Genomic DNA, 19,401 nt, shown 5'->3' with positions numbered 1-19,401 from the left:
GAATCAAGATAATACTGGCCTCATAGGATGAGTTTGGAAGTTTTCCTTCCATTTCTGTTTTTTGGAACAGCTTCACAAGAATAGGAATTAATTCTTTAAACACCTGGTAGAATTCCCTTGTGAAGCCATCCTGCCCTGGACTTTTGTTTGTTGGGAGATTTTTGATTACTGATTCAGTTTCTGTACTGGTTATTGATCTGTTCAAGTTTTCTATTTCTTCCTGTTTCAGTTTTGGTCATTTATATGTTTCTAGGAATTTATCCATTTCTTCCAGGTTGTCCAATTTATTGACATAATTTTTCATAATCTCTTATAATTGGTTTTCTGTGGTGGCGGTTGTTCTTTCTCCTCTTTCACTTGTGATCTTATTTATTTGGGTCCTTTCTCTTTTTTTGGTAAGTCTGGCTAGGGGTTTATCAATTTTATTAATGTTTTCAAAGAAACAGCTCCTGGTTTCATTCATCTGTTCTTTTTGTTTGTTTCAGTATCATTTATTTCTGTTCTAATTTTTATTATTTCCCTTCTTCTGAGGACTGTAGGCTTTCTTTGTTGTTCTTTTTCTAGCTCCTTTAGGTGTAAGATTAGGTTGTGTATTTGAGATTTTTCTTGCTTCTTGAGGTAGGCCTGTATTGCTGTGTATTTCCCTCTTCTGATGGCTTTTGCTGCATCCGAAAGGCTTTGGACCGTTGTGTTTTCATTTTCATTTGTTTCCTTGTATTTTTTAATTTCTTCTTTAATTCCTGGTTGACCAATTTATGGTGTTTAACCTCCATGTATTTGTGGTCTTCCCCAATTTTTTCTTGTGCTTGACTTCAAGTTTCATAGTGTTGTGGTCAGAAAAGATGCATTGTATGATCTCAATCTTTTTGTACTTATTGAGGCCTGATTTGTGACCTAATATGTGATCTATTCTTCAGAATGTCTCATGTGTACTTGAAAAGAATGTGTGTTCTGCTTTGGGATAAAATGTTTTGAATTTATCTGTTAAGTCCATTTGGTCCAGTTTGTCATTCAAAGCCATTGTTTCCTTGTTGATTTTCTGTTTAGATGATCTGTCCGTTGATGTAAGTTGGGTATTAAAGTCCCCTACTCTTTGCTGTCTTTTTATCCATGAGTTCCTTTATGTTGGTTATTAATTGTTGTATATATTTGGCTACTCCCAAGTTGGGGGCAGATACATTTATGATTATTAGATCTTTTTGTATGAATTGTCCCCTTTATTATGATACCGTGTCCTTCTTCATCTCTTGTTATAGTTTTTGGTTTAAAGTCTAGTTTTTCTGGTGTAAGTATTGCTAGTCTGGGTTGCTTTTGACATCCTTTGCATGGTAAGTATTTCTCCATTCCCTCATTTTTCAATCTGCAGGTGTGTTTAGGTCTAAAATGAGTCTCTTGTAGGCAGCATACAGATGGGTCTTGTTTCTTTTATCCATTCTGATACCCTGTGTCTTTTGAATGGAGCATTTAGTCCATTTACATTCAAAGTGATTATTGATAGATGAGAATTTAGTGCCATTTTATTACTTGTTTTGTCATTGTTTCTGGAGATTTTCTCTGTCCCTTTCTAGTCTTTGTCACTTTTGGTCTTTCTTTCCCACCCAGAGAGTCACCTTGAATATTTCCTGCAAGACTGGTTTAATGGTCATGAATTCTTTTAGTTTTTGTCTGGGAAATTTTCTCTTTCTATTCTGAATGATAGCCTTGCTAGATGGAGTATTCCTGGCTGCAGATATTTCCCATTCAGCACTTTGAATATATCATGCAGCACTCTCTCTCTTCTCTCCCTTTTGCAGCACTCTGCTGCTCTATCCCTCAGGTCAGTCATCTGCAGAGGTCCGCCTTGCCTGCAGTGGGCAGTGTTTGGATCTTGGCCAGAATGTGACGAGTATTAACTAGGTGTGCTTTGGTCCGCTTGTTACATGAGACCTGATGCTACTTCCATTAGAACTGAAGCCTTGTAGAACTCTGTGGTCGAGGGGCACCTGGGTGGCTCAGTCACTTGAGTGGTGGCCTTCGGCTCAGGTCTTGATCTCAGGGTCCTGGGATCAAGCTCCACGTCAGGCTCCCTGCTCATTAGGGAGCCTACTTCTTCCCTCTTCCTCTGCCCCTCCCCCCCTCCTTGTGCTCACTCTCGCACTCTCTCTCTCATCTTAAAAAAAAAAAAAAAAACTCTATGGTAGACGTGGTGCATGCAGGGCTTTCTGCTGGTCTTCTGGGGAAGGGGCTGCTGTGCTTTCCCTTATGCACACTTGCTGGAGTCAAGCATTAGCAGCAGAAGTGCACGGGGGCTGGGGAGGAGAGACTTGGTGAAAGCAGGTAAGCAGGTTAGGCAGCCAGGCAGCCAGTGTTGGCGCTGTGCTGTTTATTGAAGTTGGTTTGTGCTGAGAGGCGGTGGAGGGAAATGGCGCCACCCAGTCCTTTTTCCCTTGGAGAGGGAGTCTGTGCTTGCTGCTCTCAGGGAAGCACTCCCAGCAAAGTGAATAATTTCCCCTCGTGTGTCCCATGTTTTATTCAGATCACTGTTTTCATACTGTCTCCAGGTTGCTTGCCTTCCTGGAGCAGTTCATTGCACTTTGGGTTGTATCCCAGCCAAGGCTGCTGACTTTCAGAACTCCAAACTTTAGGGACTAGGTGTGCTGGGGACCTGCGATGGTCTTCTGGGGTAGGGTCTCACTCCACTGGAACTAATGCAGGTTTGATCAAGAAGGGCAGTCACGCAAGAGTGCAGAGGTAAAGCAGGCTAAACAGCCAGTGTCTGATTTATCCACCCTCAGCCCATGTCTCTGTGCCTATGCTGAGGGACGTGGGGGGGGAATGGTGGCCTTGGCTCTTTTGTCCCTTTTGTCCCCGGAGAGGCAAAGTCACCTCTCGCAGATAACGCTCCAGGAAGAGTGAACAGTCTGTCCCCATGTGCCATGGGCAGTCCTCAGATGGTGCCATCTGCCCCGGGTTGCTTGCCGGCCTTCTCTCCAGGAGTAGGGCAGTGTCCCCAGGTCTCTATCCCAGCCAAACCTGTGGACCTGTAAAACTCAAGGCTTTAAGCCCCGCTGGTTATAAAAACTCATGAAAATCAGCCTATCTGGTTTTCCCAGTCAGTGGCTTTGGAGAAGTGTTCTTGTGTGTATCCCTGTGCGTACCACTCTCTCTTGCCTTTCTCCGAGACCAGGGCTCCCTCCCCGCCACAGCACCCACAGTCCCTTTCTCCTCCAAAGCACCTCTCGGCACTTCCCAACTTCCTCGATGTGGTCTCTTCTATCCCTCTAGTTGTACAGTTTGTTCTGACAGTTCTCAGGTTGATTTCTTGGGTATTTAGAATGATTTGGTAGTTATCTAGCTGTGTTTGAGGGATGAGGCAAGCCTAGTGTCCTCCTACTGTGCCGCCATCTTAGCTCTTTTTATTTTTTCCTAGTTTTCATATTTAAAAAATATTGCCAATTTGGTGAAGAATGGCATCCCAGTATTTATTAAATTTGTATTTTTAAAAACTTGGAGTGAGTTTAAAGTTTTTCTCATTTTTAAGTATCATTTTTTTTTAAAGATTTTATTTATTTATTTGACAGAGAGAGACACAGCGAAGAGAGGGAACACAAGCAGGGGGAGTGGGAGAGGGAGGAGCAGGCTTCCCGCCGAGCAGGGAGCCCGCTGCGGGGCTGGATCCCAGGACCCTGGGATCATGACCTGAGCCGAAGGCAGACGCTTAACGACTGAGCCACCCAGGCGCCCCTTAAGTATCATTTTTATAGGCTTTTCTTTTGCAAGTAGTTAATTCCCTTTTTTCCTATATCTGTTAGAGTTTTGATAATTTTTCTGCAATTTTAAAGAATTCTTTATGTTTAATGGAATGTAGCCCTATGTGGAGATAAATTACAAATATTTTTCTTGAGTTTGTTAATTATCTTTCTTCCTTTTTTTTCAACTTAGATGATGTAGGAAAGACATTAGGGTTCGAAGCCGACGGCCAAGAAAGAATTCTTAAGATGTCTTTGGTGCAAAAAAGTGATTTTATTAAAGCATGGGGACAGGACCCGTGAGCAGAAAGAGCTGTAATGGGGTCATGAGGAGTGGCCCATTATATACTTTCAAGTTGGGAGGGGGTTAGGGATAGTGTTAAGTCTCTAAGGAATTTGGAAGCAAGGTTTCCGGGACCTTGAGGGGGCTAGCTATTGTTGGGAAAAGGTCATTTATTACCGTCTAATAAAACCTTAGTCATGAGACCCTTCAGATGTATCTCGGTGGGCCATACGCTTGGGGGATGATAGCCAACACGTAACTTGGGGGTCTAGAGATAAAGGAAGTTTCCAAAGGAATTTTTATACGTTAAAGTAGACTTACAGGATGGGGGTGGTGGTCAGACTAGGATTGCCTTTTGCCCTTAGCAAAGTATTAACATCGAGGCAGTTGAGTCCCTAGAGGAATGTCACTCTGCCTGTTTCAGGGACTTGTCAGTGGGCTGTAGGTAGTAAGGAAATTTAATAAATTTTTCTTCTGCCTTTGTTTCCCACATCAAGATATAATTTATAAATAAATTCAGATTGATAGTACCTTAGTGTATTTGTTCACTTGTTGAAGGACTTTTTGGCTGTCTCCAGGTTTTGGTGGTGAATAAAGCCCCTGAATATTTCACACCAGTTTTGGTATGGGTATGTATTTTTAGTTTTATCTTGGGTAAATACTTAGGAGTAGGATAACTGGGTCATATTGTAAGACTATATCTTACCTTACAAGAGACTGCAAAATAGTTTTCCCAAAAAAGCTTTACTGTTTAACATTCCCACCTGAAATGTATGAATTTCCAGATGTTCGACACCTTCACCAGCACGTCATAATGTTTTTAAAAAGCCATTCTAATAAGTGTTTGGTAGTATTTTGTCATTTTAATGTGTATTTTCCCAGTAATTATGGTCTTGAATATCTCTTCATGTGCTATTTGACATTTATATCTTTCGTGAAATGTCTGCTCAAAATTTTTTTTTCATTTTTAATTGGGTTGCTTGTCTTAACATTGACATAGAATGTTTCTTCATATTTGCTAGGTGTAAGTCCTTTGTCAGATATATGTATTTTCAGTATTTTCTCCCGTTCCCTGGGGTGCTTTTTGGTTTTCTTAAGGATGTCATTAAAAGATCAGAAGATTTTTTGCTTTTTGTTTTTTTAACTTTTGTTTTTGTTTTTAAAGATTTCATCCATTTATTTGTCAGAGAGAAAGAGCACAAGCAGGGGGAGCAGGCTCCTTGCTGAGCAAGGAGCCAAACGTGGGACTTCCTCCCAAGATCCTGGCATCATGACCTGAGCTGAAGGCAGACACTTAACCAACTGAGCCACCCACGTATCCCAAAGACCAGAAGTTTTTTGATGAAATCCATTTCATAAAGTTTTTTTCTTAGATGGTATGTACTTTATTGTTTTTTGTTTGTTTCAAGTTTTTATTTAAATTCTAGTTAGGTAACATATAGCGTAATACTGGTTTCAGGAGTAGAATTTAGTGATTCTTCACTTACATATAACACCCAGTGCTAATCACAAGTGCCCTCCTTAATACCCATCACCCATTTAGCCCATCCCCCACCCACCTCCCCTCCGGGAACTCTCAGTTTGTTCTTTGTAGTCAGGAGTCCCTTATGGTTTGCCTCCCTATCTTTTTTTCTTCCTTCCCCTATGTTCATCTGTTTTGTTGCTTAAATTCCACATATGAGTGAAATCATATGGTATTTGTCTTTTCTGAGTGACTTATTTTGCTTACACTCTGGCTTCTTTACGTCATTGCAAATGGCAAGATTTCATTCTTTTTGATGGCTCAGTAATACTCCGTTGTGTATATTTGCCACATCTTCTTTATCCATCATTTGATGGACATTTGGGCTCTTTTCATAATTTAGCTCTTGTTGATAATGCTGCTCTATAAACATCAGGGTGCATGTAGCCCTTCGAATCAGTATTTTTGTATTCTTTGAGTAAATACCTAGTAGTGCAATTGCTGGATTGTAGGGTAGTTCTATTTTTAACTTTCTGAGGAACTTCCGTACTATTTTCTAGAGTGTCTGCACCAATTTGCATTCCCAACAACAGGGTAAGAGTGTGCCCCTCTCTCCACATCCTTGCAAACACCTGGTATGAGGTGGTATCTCATTGTAGTTTTTATTTCTATTTTCCTGATGGTGAGTCATGTTGAGTGTCTTTTCATGTGTCTGTTGTTCATCTGTATGTCTTCTTTGGAAAAATACCTATCCATGTCTTCTGTCCATTTCTTAACTGGATTATTTGTCTTTTGTGCTTGGGTTTTATAAATTCAAGATTTTGGATATTATGGCATTTATCAGATATGGCATTTGCAAGTATCTTCTCCCATTCTGTAGGTTGCCTTTTAGATACAGCATTTGCAAATATCTTCTCCCATTCCGTAGGTTGCCTTTTAGTTTTGTTGATTGTTTCCTTTGCTGTGTAGAAGCAAAGGAAAGCTTTTTATCTTAATGAGGACCCAGTAGTTAATTTTTGCTTTTTTCCCCCATTTCCAGAGATGTGTCTTGTAAGAAGTTGCTAAGACCAATGTCAAAGAGGTTTCTGCCTGTGTTCTCCTCTAGAATTGTAAATGGTTCCTCGTCTCATGTTTAGGTCTTTCATCCATTTTGAATTTATTTCCACGTATGGTGTTAGAAAGTGTTCCAGTTTCATTCTTCTGCATGTTGCTGTCCAGTTTCCCCACACCATTTGTTGGAAAGTGTGTTTTTCCCAATGGATATTCTTTCCTGCTTTGTTGAAGATTAGTTGACCATGTAGTTGTGGGTCCATGTTTTTAATCTACTGAATATTTTCCTATGCCAAAGTAAAAAAAATAGTCTATGTTTTCTTCTTACTTTATCATTTCACCTCTTACATTTAGGTCTTTTTTTTTTTTTTAAGATTTTATTTATTTGACAGAGAGAGACAGTACGAGAGAGGGAACACAAGCAGGGGGAGTGGGAGAGGGAGAAGCAGGCTTCCCGTGGAGCAGGGAGCCCGATGCGGGGCTGGATCCCAGGACCCTGGGATCATGACCTGAGCCGGAGGCAGATGCTTAATGACTGAGCCACCCAGGCGCCCCATTTACGTCTTTAAATCTATTAATTAATTTAATTAATTTTATTTATAGAATAGTTTTAGACTTATAGAAAAGTTGAGCAGCTTGTACAGAGAGTTCCCATACTACACCCTCCCCATCATACAGTTTGCCCATCTTGCATTAGTGTGGTTCATTTATTACAATAAATGAACTTATAGTCATATTATTGTTAAGGATAGTTTATATTAAGGTTCTCTCTTTGTGTCCTACAATTCTAAGAATTTTGAAAAATGGCATGATGTCATGTATCTAACATTATAGTACTATAGAAAATGGTTTCCCCTGTGCATCATCTGTTCATCTCTTCCTTTCCCCTGCCTCCCTGAAGTCCCTGGCAACCAGTGATCCTTTTACTGTCTCTATAGTTTTTCCTTTTCCATGTTATGTAGTCTGAATTATACAGTATGTAGCCTTTTTAGACTGGCTTCTTTCACTTAGCAGTGTGCTTTTAAGATCCCTCTATGTCTTTTCATGGTTTGATAGCTCATTTCTTTCTTTTTTTTTTTTTTTTTAAAGATTATTTATTTATTTATTTGACAGAGAGAGAGAGAGAGAGAGGGACAGAGAGAGAGGGACAGCGAGAGAGGGAACACAAGCAGGGGGAGTAGGAGAGGGAGAAGCAGGCTTCCTGCCAAGCAGGGAGCCCGATACGAAGGCAGATGTTTAATGACTGAGCCACCCAGGCGCCCCCAGCTCATTTCTTTTTAACAGAGAATAATAATTCAGTGTCTGGATGTTTACTTACCATTCACTTACTGAAGAACATCTTAGTTGCTTCTAATTTTTGACAATTGATACATTATTAAGTAAACCCATATCTTTATAAATCAAGCTGCTATAAACATCTTTGTGCAGGTTGTTGTGTAGACATAAATTTTCAGTTCTAGTACCAGGAAGCATGACTGCTGAATTGTATGGTAAGAGTATGTTTAGTTTTATAATAACTGCCAAACTATCTTCTACAGTGGCTGTGGTATTTTGCATTTTCACTAGCAATGAATGAGTTTCTGTTGCTCTTTGTCCTTGCTGGCATTTGGTATTATCAATTTTGTTTCTGCCTTTTAAAAATATTTTAGCTATTCTGATAGGTGTGTAGTGCTATTTCATTGTTTTAATTTGCAGTTCTCTTAAGACATATGTTGTACATGTTTTCATCTCCTTATTTTCTTTGGGTCACTGTTCAGATGTTTTGCTTATTTTTTTTATTAGGTTTCTTGTTTCCTTATTGTTGAGTTTTAAGAGTTCTTTCTATGGGGTTGCCTGGGTGGCTCAATCAGTTAAGCATCTGCCTTTGGCTCAGGTCATGATCCTGGGGTCCTGGGGTCGAGCCCCGCGTCAGGCACCCTGCTCAGCAAGGAGTCTGCTTCTCCGTCTGCCCCTCCCCCCTGCTCATGTTATCTCTTTCTCAATCGTGCTCTCTCTCTCTCTCAAATAAATAAATACAGTCTTTATAAAAAAGAGTTCTTTGTATATTTTGGGTACACATCCTTTATCTGATAGTGTTTTGCAAAATCTTCTCTTAGTCTCTGGCTTGTCTTTTCATTTTGTTTGTACTGTTTTGTACAAAGCAGTGCGACTTATTTTAGTTAAGTTTAACTTATCAGTTATTTCTTTCGTGGATCATGGTTTTGGTGTTGTATGTAAATTGTACTTAAAGGTAATACTTAAGACAAATATGGTATAATCGGGGGAGGGTCAAGGGTCATAAAGGAGGGGTGGTTTCTACACTTGATTTGAACTAGTAAAACGTTGATAGTAGTAGACTCTTGTAAGTAATGTGTGTGTAGCATGTAAAAGAAAGAAATAGAAAACTAAGAGAACAAAGGAAAAATAGAATGGCAGAGGTTAGCTCTAACATATTGACAGTTACATTAGATTTAAATGGTCTAAATGCAGTTAAGTCACTTAAAGACAAGAGACTGTCACTTAAAAGACAAGAGACAATCAGAGTAGAGTAATAGCCAGGACCCAGTTATATGTTAATAAGAAACTCAAATATGATTATATAAGCAGATTGAAGGTAGAGTTGTAGGCAGAGATATGCCATGCAAAACTCAATCAAAGGAAAGCAGTAGTGACTTTGTATTTTTAGATTTAATTTTAAGTAATCTCTACAGCCAACATGGGGCTTGAAGTTACAACCCCAAGATCAAGAGTCACATGCTCTAGCCGACTGATGCAGTCAGGTGCCCCAGTAGTGACTGTTTTATTATCAGATAAAGTAAAAAAAATACACACACACACACACACACACACAAACATTTTGTAATGATAAAATTCACTTATAAGATATGGCAGTCCTGGGGCGCCTGGGTGGTTCACTTGGTTAAGTGTCTGACTCTTGATTTCGACTCAGGTCACCATCTCAAAGTCATGAGATCGAGCCCCACATCAGGCTTTTCCCTCAGTGCAGAGTTAGCTTAAGATCCTCTCACTCTGCCCCTCCCCCCTCCACTCTCCCACTTGCGCATTCTCTCTCATTCTCTCTCTCAAAAAAAAAGATACGGCAGTTCTAAAGTGTATGTACCAAACAACAGAATTGTAAGACTCAGCAGTCTTTTCACAATTGGCAGAACAATGAGACAAAACTATCAGTATGTGTATAGAAGAACTCAGCAGTGGGGCGCCTGGGTGGGTCAGTTCGTTAAGCATCTGCCTTTGGGTCAGGTCATGATCCCAAAGTCATAGGATCCTCAGCAGGGAGCCTGCTTCTCCTTCTCCCTCTGCCTGCCGCTCCCCTGTTTGTATTCTCTCTCTGTCAAATAAATAAATAAAATCTTAAAAAGTACTGTAAACCAACAAGATTTAATTGACATTTATAGAACATTTCATACAACTGAAGAATATACATTATTATTTTTTAATTAATAGGGTTTATTTTTTAGAGTTTTAAGTTTACAGAAAAATTGAGACAATACAGTTTCTATATATCCTCTCATAACACCCCCAAATAAAACCAGTTTTATTTTATTTTTTTTAAAGATTTTATTTATTTATTTGAGAGAGAGAGAGTGAGAGAGAGAGCACGAGAAGGGGAGGGTCAGAGGGAGAAGCAGACTCCCTGCTGAACAGGGAGCCCGATGTGGGACTCGATCCTGGGACTCCAGGATCATGACCTGAGCTGAAGGCAGTTGCTTAACCAACTGAGCCACCCAGGCACCCAGTTTTCTTTATTATTACTATCTTGCATTCGTATGGTACATTTATTATAATTGAGCCAATACTGATATATTATTTTTTTTTTTTAAAGATTTTATTCATTTATTTGAGAGAGAGAGAGCACATGAGATGGGGGAGGGTCAGAGGGAGAAGCAGACTCCCCGCTGAGCAGGGAGCCCGACGCGGGACTCGATCCCGGGACTCCAGGATCATGACCTGAGCCGAAGGCAGTCGCCCAACCAACTGAGCCACCCAGGCGCCCCAATACTGATATATTATTAACTCTGATCTATAGTTTACATTAGGGTTCACTCTGCATTATATATTATATTTGTTTTTGATAAATTTAAAGTTACATGCATTCACCATTACAGTATCATGCAGAGTAGTTAACACTGCCCTAAAAATCCCCTGTACTCCCACCTTTTCATCCATCCCACCCTTCAAACTCCTGACAGCTACTGATGTTTTTTACTGTCTTCATTGTTGTGCCTTTACCAGAATGTGATACAGTTGGAATCATACATTATGTAGACTTTTCACTTTCTTTCATGTGGCAATATGTATTAAAGTTCCTCTATACCTTCTTGGGTTGATAGCTCATTTCTTTTTGTTGCTGAATAATAAATACATACTATTTTTTAGTGTTTTCTGTGCAATTTAGAAGATTTAGGGGCTCCTGGGAGGCTGTCAGTTAAGCGTCCCTTGGTTTCATCTCAGGTTGTGATCTTGGGTCATAAAATCGAGCCCGCATTGGGCTCCGTGCTCAGCGCGGAGTCTGCTTGAGTTTCTCTCTCCCTCTGCCCCTCACCCCACTCCCATGGGCTCGCTCTGTCAAATTAAAAAAGAGATTTACCACGATAGACCAAACTTTAGCCATGAAACAAATCTCATCAAATTTAAAATAACTGAAATCATACAGAGTATGTTCAGACTATAATAGACTCAAACTAAAAACTGAAAATTAGGAACTCTAACCAGTTGGATATTAAACAACACTCTTAAATAATCTATGGGTCAAAGTTAAAAGTCTCAAGGGGGGGAAATTTTATATATATGCATATATATATATGTATCTGAAAGAACATATAAGCGTAGCTATCAAGATAGGTGAGACAAAGTATTAAAGCATTATATGGAGAAGAATTTATACCACCAAATACTTTTTTTTTTTTTTAATTTTATTTGTCAGAAGAGAGAGAGGAAGAGAGCACAAGCAGGGAGAGCGGCAGGCAGAGGGAGAAGCAGGTCTCCCGTTGATAAGGAGCCTGGTGCAGGACTCAATCCCAGGACCCTGGAATCATGACCTGAGCCGAAGGCAGACACTTAACCTGACTGAGCCAGCCAGACATCCCACCACTAAATATTTTCGTTAGAAATGAGGAAAGGTGTCAATTCCATAATCTACTTCCCACTTCAAGAAACTAAAAAAGACAACAACAACAAAAAGCATAATTAACCCCAGACCAGCTAAAGGAAGGAAATAATAAGGTAAGAAATTAATGAATTTGGGGTGCCTGGGTGGCTCAGTCGGTTAAGCGTCTGCCTTTGGCTCAGGTCATGATATCAGAGTCCCAGGATCGAGCCCTGCATCGGGCTCCTTGCTCAGCAGGGAGTCTGCTTCTCCCTCTCCTGCTCCTCCTGCTTGTGCTTTCTCTGTGTCAAATAAATAAATAAATAAAATCTTTAAAAAATAAAAAAAATTTGTATGAAAAAGCAAAGGCCCTAGAATAGCTAAAACCATCTTGAAAAAGACTGAATTGGTGGAATCATTCTACTTATTATTAATGTCTAGTATATGTTTAGAATAATCAAGACGGTGTTACACTGGTAGAGGGATAGACACATACATGTCAGTATGACAAAATCAAGAACTGAGGAATAGACACAGTTATGCCCACCTGATTTTGACAAAAGCAGAAAAACAGTTCAGTAGGGAAAGAGCCTTTTCAGTAGTGGTGCTTGAACAACTGGACATCCATAGGGGGAAAAAAAGATGACCTGAGTTTCACTCCTTGTACAAAAATGAGCTGAAAACAAATTAAGCAAAATGTAAAACTTAAACTATAAAACTTTTAGAAGAAAACAGGGGAAAGTCTTCAGAATCTTGGGGTAGACAAGGAGTTCATATACTTCAAAAGCATGACCTGTAAAAGGAAAAATTGAAGAATTAAACCTCCTGAAAACTAAAAACTCTTATTCTGCTAAAGACTCTGGTAAAAGCATGTAGAGAGACTACAGAGTGGCAAGAATTTATTTGTAAACTGTGTATCTTGCATGTAAATACTAGTATATTTAGTAATAAATACATTAAAAAACTAGAAACCAGATAGTAAAAAACTAGACTGTTAATCCAGTTAGAACATGGACAAAAGACATGAAGGGATATTTCAAGGAAGAAGATATGCAGATGGCACATTAGAAAAGGAAGAGCTGTTCAACATCATTAGCCATTTTTGAAATACAAATTAAAACCACAAGGAAATATATTTACCTATAAAAATAATAAAATGAAAAATAGTGGTAACATCAAGTATTGGTTAGGATGCAGAGTCTGGACTATGCATGTTTTTGTTGGGAATGTAAAATGATACAGCCATTCTGGAAAAGTTTATGGGTTTCTTATATTAAAAATGCAACTACTTTATAACTCAGCAGTTACACTCTTGAGTGTAAAAAATAAATCCCAGAGAAATGAAAATCTATGTCACACAAAAACCTGTATATGAATGTTCATAGCATCTTATTCATAATAGTAACAATGTAGAAATTCCCAGATGTCTTATTTTTTTAATTTATTTTTAAAATTCTTTTATTTTTTAGATTTTATTTGAGAGCGAGTGAGCATGAGCGGGCAGTGGGGGTAGAGGGGCAGAAGGGGAGGGAGAAGCATACTCCCTGCTAAGCAGGGAGCCCGATGCGAGGCTGGATCCCAGAACCCTGAGATGTTGACCTGAGCCAAAGGCAGATGCTTAACCACCTGAGCCACCCAGGCACCCCTTCCCAGATGTCTTTTAATGGTTGGATGCCTAAACAAATTGTGGTATGTTCATTGCAAGTTGTTAAATTAACATTTTTTTTTAAATATTAGTTTAATCACTTGAGAGAGAGCAGGGGAGGGGTAGAAGGAGAGAATCCCCAAGCAGACTCCCTGCCAAGCACGGAACCACACGTGGGGCACGTGGGGCTCAGTCCCACAACCCATGAGATCATGACCTGAATGGAAACCAAGAGTGGGATGCCTACCTGACTGAGTCATCCAGGTGCCCCAAATTAACATTTGTTAAGTAAAGCCCCTTGAGGTGTTTGATGGTGAGCCTAGGTACTATAGGAGACCACAAGGAAAATTGGAAATAGGAAAGTTCATCACTCACAAGTCCTTGGAGGTAAGTACACTGCACATTTTGAGGAACCACATGAAGAAGTCAAGGCAGGGTGCAGGTAGACAGCAGGTCAGGACCTGGGGCACATGCCTTTGTTGTGGTCTGTAGGTAGTGCTTTGGGGTTTCTGGGCTAAGACTGGATTGGTCAATTCAAACCAAGAAAAGCAAGGTGTTGGTAAGCTTCTCAGTGTTACAATATAAGGGGTGCACAAGGGAAAAGCTCTGGGAGGCAAGGGAGACTATCACAAGGGCCATTGGGGAAGTTGTATCAGGACTTAACATAGTTGTGACTATGCAGGCTGTTATCTAGGGTATGTGTTTGCATGAAGAGCTGATGTCAGTTTAAGGCCTCTTCAGGCCTGTTAGCCAAACAAAATGGATGCCAAGGCAGCAATACCATGGAGAAGCTTAGCTAAATTCTTGATATGCGTAATACCACTTAGGATTAAAAAATGAAGTTGATACAACTTGGGTGAATCCCCAGAGAATTATGCCAAGTGAAAAAAATCCAGTTGCGGAAGATACCATTTATATAGTATTCTGAAAATGACAAAATCATAGAAGTGGAAAATAGAGTAGTGGTGGTGAAGTTTCAAGGATGGGGTTGGGTTGAGGAGGGTGATGGGTTATAAAAGATTGCATGAAATATCTTTGTGTTAATGAGAATGCCCTGGGGGCACCCGGGTGGCTCAATCTGTTAAGCCTCTGCTTTCAGCTCAGGTCATGATTCCTGGATCTGAGCCCTGCATCAGGCTCCCTGCTCAGCAGGGAGTCTGTTTCTCCTCCTCCCTCTGCCCCTCCCCTCCATGTACGCACATGCACGCCCTTGTGCACTCTTTCTCAAATAAATAAAATTAAAAAAAAAAAAAGGTTCTGCATCTTGACTATCAATGACAGTATCCTGGTGGTGATGTAGTATGGTTTTGTAAGCTATTGCTGTTGGAGTAATGTGGGTCAACAGTAAAAGGGTTATCTTTGTATTCTAAGAACTGCATATGAATGTACATTTATCTTAAACTTACAAGTTTAATTAAAAAACTCTGGTCTTGAATTACTGATTTATCAAGACTTTTTTTGTGGACATCAAGTTGTCTGGACAAGGCTTCATTTTAAATGCAGGTACAGTATCATCTTAATGTCTGGAACTCAACTGTTTAGCCAGTTAAAGTGTTTTGTACACAGCTCAAAAGTACAATAAAAGTATTTTGAATAGCTAAAAGAGGTACAGCAGTGTCTGTACTAGAGCTCATATTGAATTCATTTCAGTGAATCTCTCACTTGGAGCCTTTAATATGTAATTCTAATAAATCTGGTTTCCAAGTCCATAGCATGATACATTGATCTTTACTACAAGTGCAGCTCATAACCTGACTGCAGGTAAGGAAGCAAATATATATAAAATAGAGTCATCTGGGATGATACAATGTAGAGGGCATCCAGAAAATGTTAAGTTATAGTTACATCTTCTGTTTTGTTAGTCAGAAATGTATGTTACACATTTTAGGATTCTCTACTAAAGTCAAAAAAAAAAGTTTGCATGTGGTGTAAACCCTCATCTAATTGAGAAAACTAAGCTATTCAGAAGACACAGCTTTAGTAGTTCCTGGGAGGAGTGAGAAACCCTTATTGATTTGGAAATGAAGTGTGGTATTTGTTTTGTTTTTTTGTCCCTTGTTTTCTACAAAACAGGTTAAATAATAGTGAAGTTATTATTGCTTAGATTGGTGTAGATGTCAGTAGTACTGTTGGGAAAGGGCAATAAGCCATAACAGGGTAGTTGGCACATCTAGGGGGACATTAACACCTGAGGTGGTGGCCAACAGTATGATAAAATTTTCAGTGTGTGGGCTTTTCAAGGGAACTGCAAAGTGGAAGATATTTTCAGAATAGTACGAAGTTGTTACTTTACTTTTACTGTGTTGATATCTGCACTGATGGTGTCAAAGCAGCAAAAAATAAATCTGCCTCTGCCTGAGTATGAAGGTAGTGGTACCAAACTGTACCAGTGGTCATTGTATTCTTCACCATGTACTTGTACTAAAAAAAAAAAAAAAAAAAAAATCAATTTTTCTTAAAAAAATATTGAGCAATAAATGTCAATTATATAACTAATTATATTAAATATAGACCCATGAGTACATGTCTTAGTATTGTGTGATAAAAAGGGAAGCAAGCATGAATCACTTCTGCAAACTGAGTTACGGTGATTGCCTTGGAAAATCACCTGTAACATCATAGAAAACTGCTACTCACTTTTTTCACTTAACAACAGTTTACTTAGAAGAATAACTGATAGACAAACTGGTTTTTCATATTTGGGTATTAGGCGTATATTTTTTCTGAGTAAATAAGTGAGCTTATACTTTCAAGGAAACCAACTGATAGTGTTTGTTGCCCATTTAAAATTTTAGCTTTCAAACAAAATTTAGAATTTTTGTGAACTTAATGTCCATCTGTGTGAGCTTTATAGTTTCATCAATACTTAGATTTTTCTGATGACATCAGAGATTTTAATGAATATGATTTTTAAAATATCATCCAATGAAATATGTAACATTTTGAGGTTCTGCATGACTCAGTAGACCAGTATTTTCTAAATGACCCTTGTAGGATGTTCCATAATCACGCATGGGTTAAATATTCATTGAAAGGGCAAGACAGACCAGAGGATTTTAAGATAACAGATATGTTTTTATATTCCTACATTTCAGCTGATCTTTGAGAAACTACCACTTGTTGAGTTTTGGTATAGTACCATTGAAGAATATTCATATTAATATACTTATTTCTTTTTCAACTTCGTATCAGGTAGGACTTTCTTCATATATTTCCACTCAAGCAAAAGATTTCATAATAGCTTGAATGGAGAAGCAGATATGAGGCTCCAGCTGTCTTCTATTAAACCAAGCATTGGGCCACCTGGGTGGCTCAGTCGTTAAGCATCTGTCTTCAGCTCAGGTCATGATCCCAGGGTCCTGGGATTGAGCCCCGCATCAGACTCCCTGCTTGGCTGGAAGCCCGCTTCTCCCTCTCCCACTCCCCCTGCTTGTGTTCCTTCTCTCACTGTGTCTCTCTCTGTCAAATAAATAAATAAAAATCTTAAAAAAAAAATTTAAACCAAGCATTAAGGAGAATTGCAAACATATATATATATATATGACAGTGCTATTCATCACTAGGGTTATTTGGTTTTGAAAGTAGAGTAATTTTGCACAGAAATTTGTTATGTTAAATTCATTATGTATGTGATGTATTAGGTTTAGGGTCAGGATTATAAGTAAATAAAACATCAACCATTTAAGTTAACCAAGTTAATCATTAAATTGACTAATTATTAATAGGTATTTTAAATATTTAGAAGGCTTTTTAGTTTACTTTCTCTTATAGTAAATAAGTCAACTAAAGCTCTTTGTTTTGTCGAAAAGTGTTAAGAGTGTAAACTCTTCTAACAGCTTTAAAACCACTGGTCTAAAGTGCGTGTTGTTTGGGGGTAGGGGACGGCAGATGTATGTCTGATCTGGCCTGGCATTCAGAGGGATGGGATCCAAATTGGTGGGTAGAGCATTTCAGCAGGAAACTTCTAGGTAGTTATGTTACTCAGGCAGACATACTAGCACATTATCATGCCCTGATGGTTGGTTTAGATTGGTGCAGGACCCAAACCAAAAGATTGAGGTACAGGGCAAGACTTCTAACAGGAATGAAGGCTAGTCATAGAATGGGAGGTTAGAGGAAAGCTCCAGTTTGGTGAAAGCATAGGTGATCAGGGCCCACCTTTGTCATATTACATATCAGGTTTCTGTAGTGAAGTAATTTTCAGTCTTCCCAATTGGTAGGGAGTAGAGCGCCAGAATTACTCCTGTAGTCAATGCCCAGCCTCAGAGACTTCAGCTGATTAAGTTGAAATTTTACACTAGATGGCTACTTAGCTGTTTATTTAAGTAATGCTTGGACTTAGGGAATATGCTGTTCCTTCATATTTAGAAGCCTCGCATCCCCATCTTCTTGTGCATCTTTTAAGTGATTCTAAACTTCATGTAAAATGCAGTTTATAAATTAACTAAACAATAGTTTAATGTTACCAGTGAACTAATTGCACACATTCATTATGTAGATGTACTTCTTTTGATTGAAATTTAAAAATAAAAGATCTATCATATAGTAGAGTTGTATAGCTTTTTAAGTTTGTTTAAATAAAAACACAGTTGTCTGATTTCCCTCCTTAATTTTCCATTCTCAGAGCCAACCAAATCATGCTGAAATCTCAATTTTTCTGTTAGATCTGTGTATCCAAATCATACGCTAATGTAGCTTTTTTTTTTTTAAATTTTTAAGTTTTAGCTGTTATCTATTGATTGCCCACCCTGGATGATATTTAACTCTCCTTCACATACCCTTCTTTTTTTTTTTTAATATTTTATTTATTTACTTGAGAGAGAGAGTGAGAGAGAGCATGAGAAGGGGGAGGGTCAGAGGGAGAAGCAGACTCCCTGCTGAGCAGGGAGCCCGATGTGGGACTCAGTCCCCGGACTCCAGTATCGTGACCTGAGCCGAAGGCAGTTGCTTAACCAACTGAGCCACCCAGGTGCCCCAATCCATATACCCTTCTAACTCCCACCCTGAATTCAGCTGTATTATATACATACTCAACTGCTGGTCCTTTCCATTATCTTAATGTATTTGTATCACGATTTTTACTACGTAGTATCTAGGTTTTTTTTTTTTTAAGATTTTATTTATTTATTCATGAGAGACAGAGAGAGAGAGAGAGAGGCAGAGGGAGAAGCAGCCTCCCAAGGAGCAGGGAGCCCGATGCGGGACTCGATCCCAGGACCCTGGGATCACGACCTGAGCCAAAGGCAGACGCTTAACCATCTGAGCCACCCAGGCGCCCAGTATCTAGGTTTTAAATATTTTTTTAGGTTTACTGAAGTGTAATTTGAATAATGTAAAATTCACCCTCCTTAGTTTTACACTTACTGAGTTTTCACGAAGGACTTCACAGTATAACTATCACTGTAGTCAAGATATAAAATTGTTTAATAGCCTGAAAATTTTTCTCATGCTCCTTTATAGTTAGCCCTTTCCCCTCATTCTCTAATAATTCCAGTACTGTTTGTTGAAAATCCTGTGTTTTTTCCCTTGAACTCTTTTTATATCAGTGCCACAAATTAATTGACCATATATACGTGTGGGTCTATTTCTAGATAGGCCATTTTGTTCCACTAATCTCTGTGTCTATCATTTTGCTGATGCTGCAGAATAAGTTTTGAAATAAGTCTTGAAAACAGGTAGTGTGAGTGCTCCAATTGTTTTCTTCCCCTGCCCCCTAAAACTGTTTTGGTCAGTCTAGTTTCTTGGTTTTCCCATAACTGCCCTAAATATCCCCCTGTGCTCTGCCAATTTGTGCTTCTCTCTCCCTTAGCATCAGGCAACCACTGATCTTTTTTACAGTCTTGATGGTTTCGTGTTTTCCAGAATGTCAGATAGTTGTAATCATACATCATGTAGTCTTTTCAAATTGACTTCTTTCACTTAGTAATACACATCTAAGGTTCCTGCTTGTCTTTTCATGGCTTGATAGCTCATTTCTTTTTAGTGCTGAATATTCCATTATCTCAGTGTACCAGTTTAGTCATTCACTTAACAGAGGGATGCCTTGATTGCTTCCTCATTTTGGCAATGAATGAAGCTGCCATAAACATCTGTGTGCAGGTTTTTGTGTGGGTGTAAGTGTTCAACTCCTTTAGGTAAATACCAAGA

General features: G+C 39.0%; 1 long non-coding RNA gene across 13 annotated transcripts in view; it reads left to right on the top strand.

Annotated features, from left to right (window-relative positions):
* The window catches only part of LOC114203229 (uncharacterized), a 136,757-nt gene that overhangs the window by 14,155 nt on the left and 103,201 nt on the right, over positions 1–19,401 (top strand). For 9 of the 13 annotated variants that reach the window (XR_015769446.1, XR_015769455.1, XR_015769451.1 and 6 more), the window contains exon 4: positions 5,177–5,387. The exons of 3 other annotated variants lie outside the window; for them this stretch is intronic. This is a non-coding gene — a long non-coding RNA (uncharacterized LOC114203229). The remainder of the gene's footprint in view (positions 1–5,176; positions 5,388–19,401) is intronic. One more of the 13 variants, XR_015769449.1, reaches the window with a different exon arrangement.

The sequence above is a fragment of the Eumetopias jubatus genome, unplaced genomic scaffold, assembly GCF_037043125.1.
Source record: "Eumetopias jubatus isolate StellerSeaLion01/CBP00866 unplaced genomic scaffold, mEumJub1_p1.0 scaffold_11, whole genome shotgun sequence".
Taxonomy (NCBI): domain Eukaryota; kingdom Metazoa; phylum Chordata; class Mammalia; order Carnivora; family Otariidae; genus Eumetopias; species Eumetopias jubatus.
Note: the sequence above shows the minus strand (reverse complement) of the source record. Positions and strands in the feature narration are given on the sequence as shown.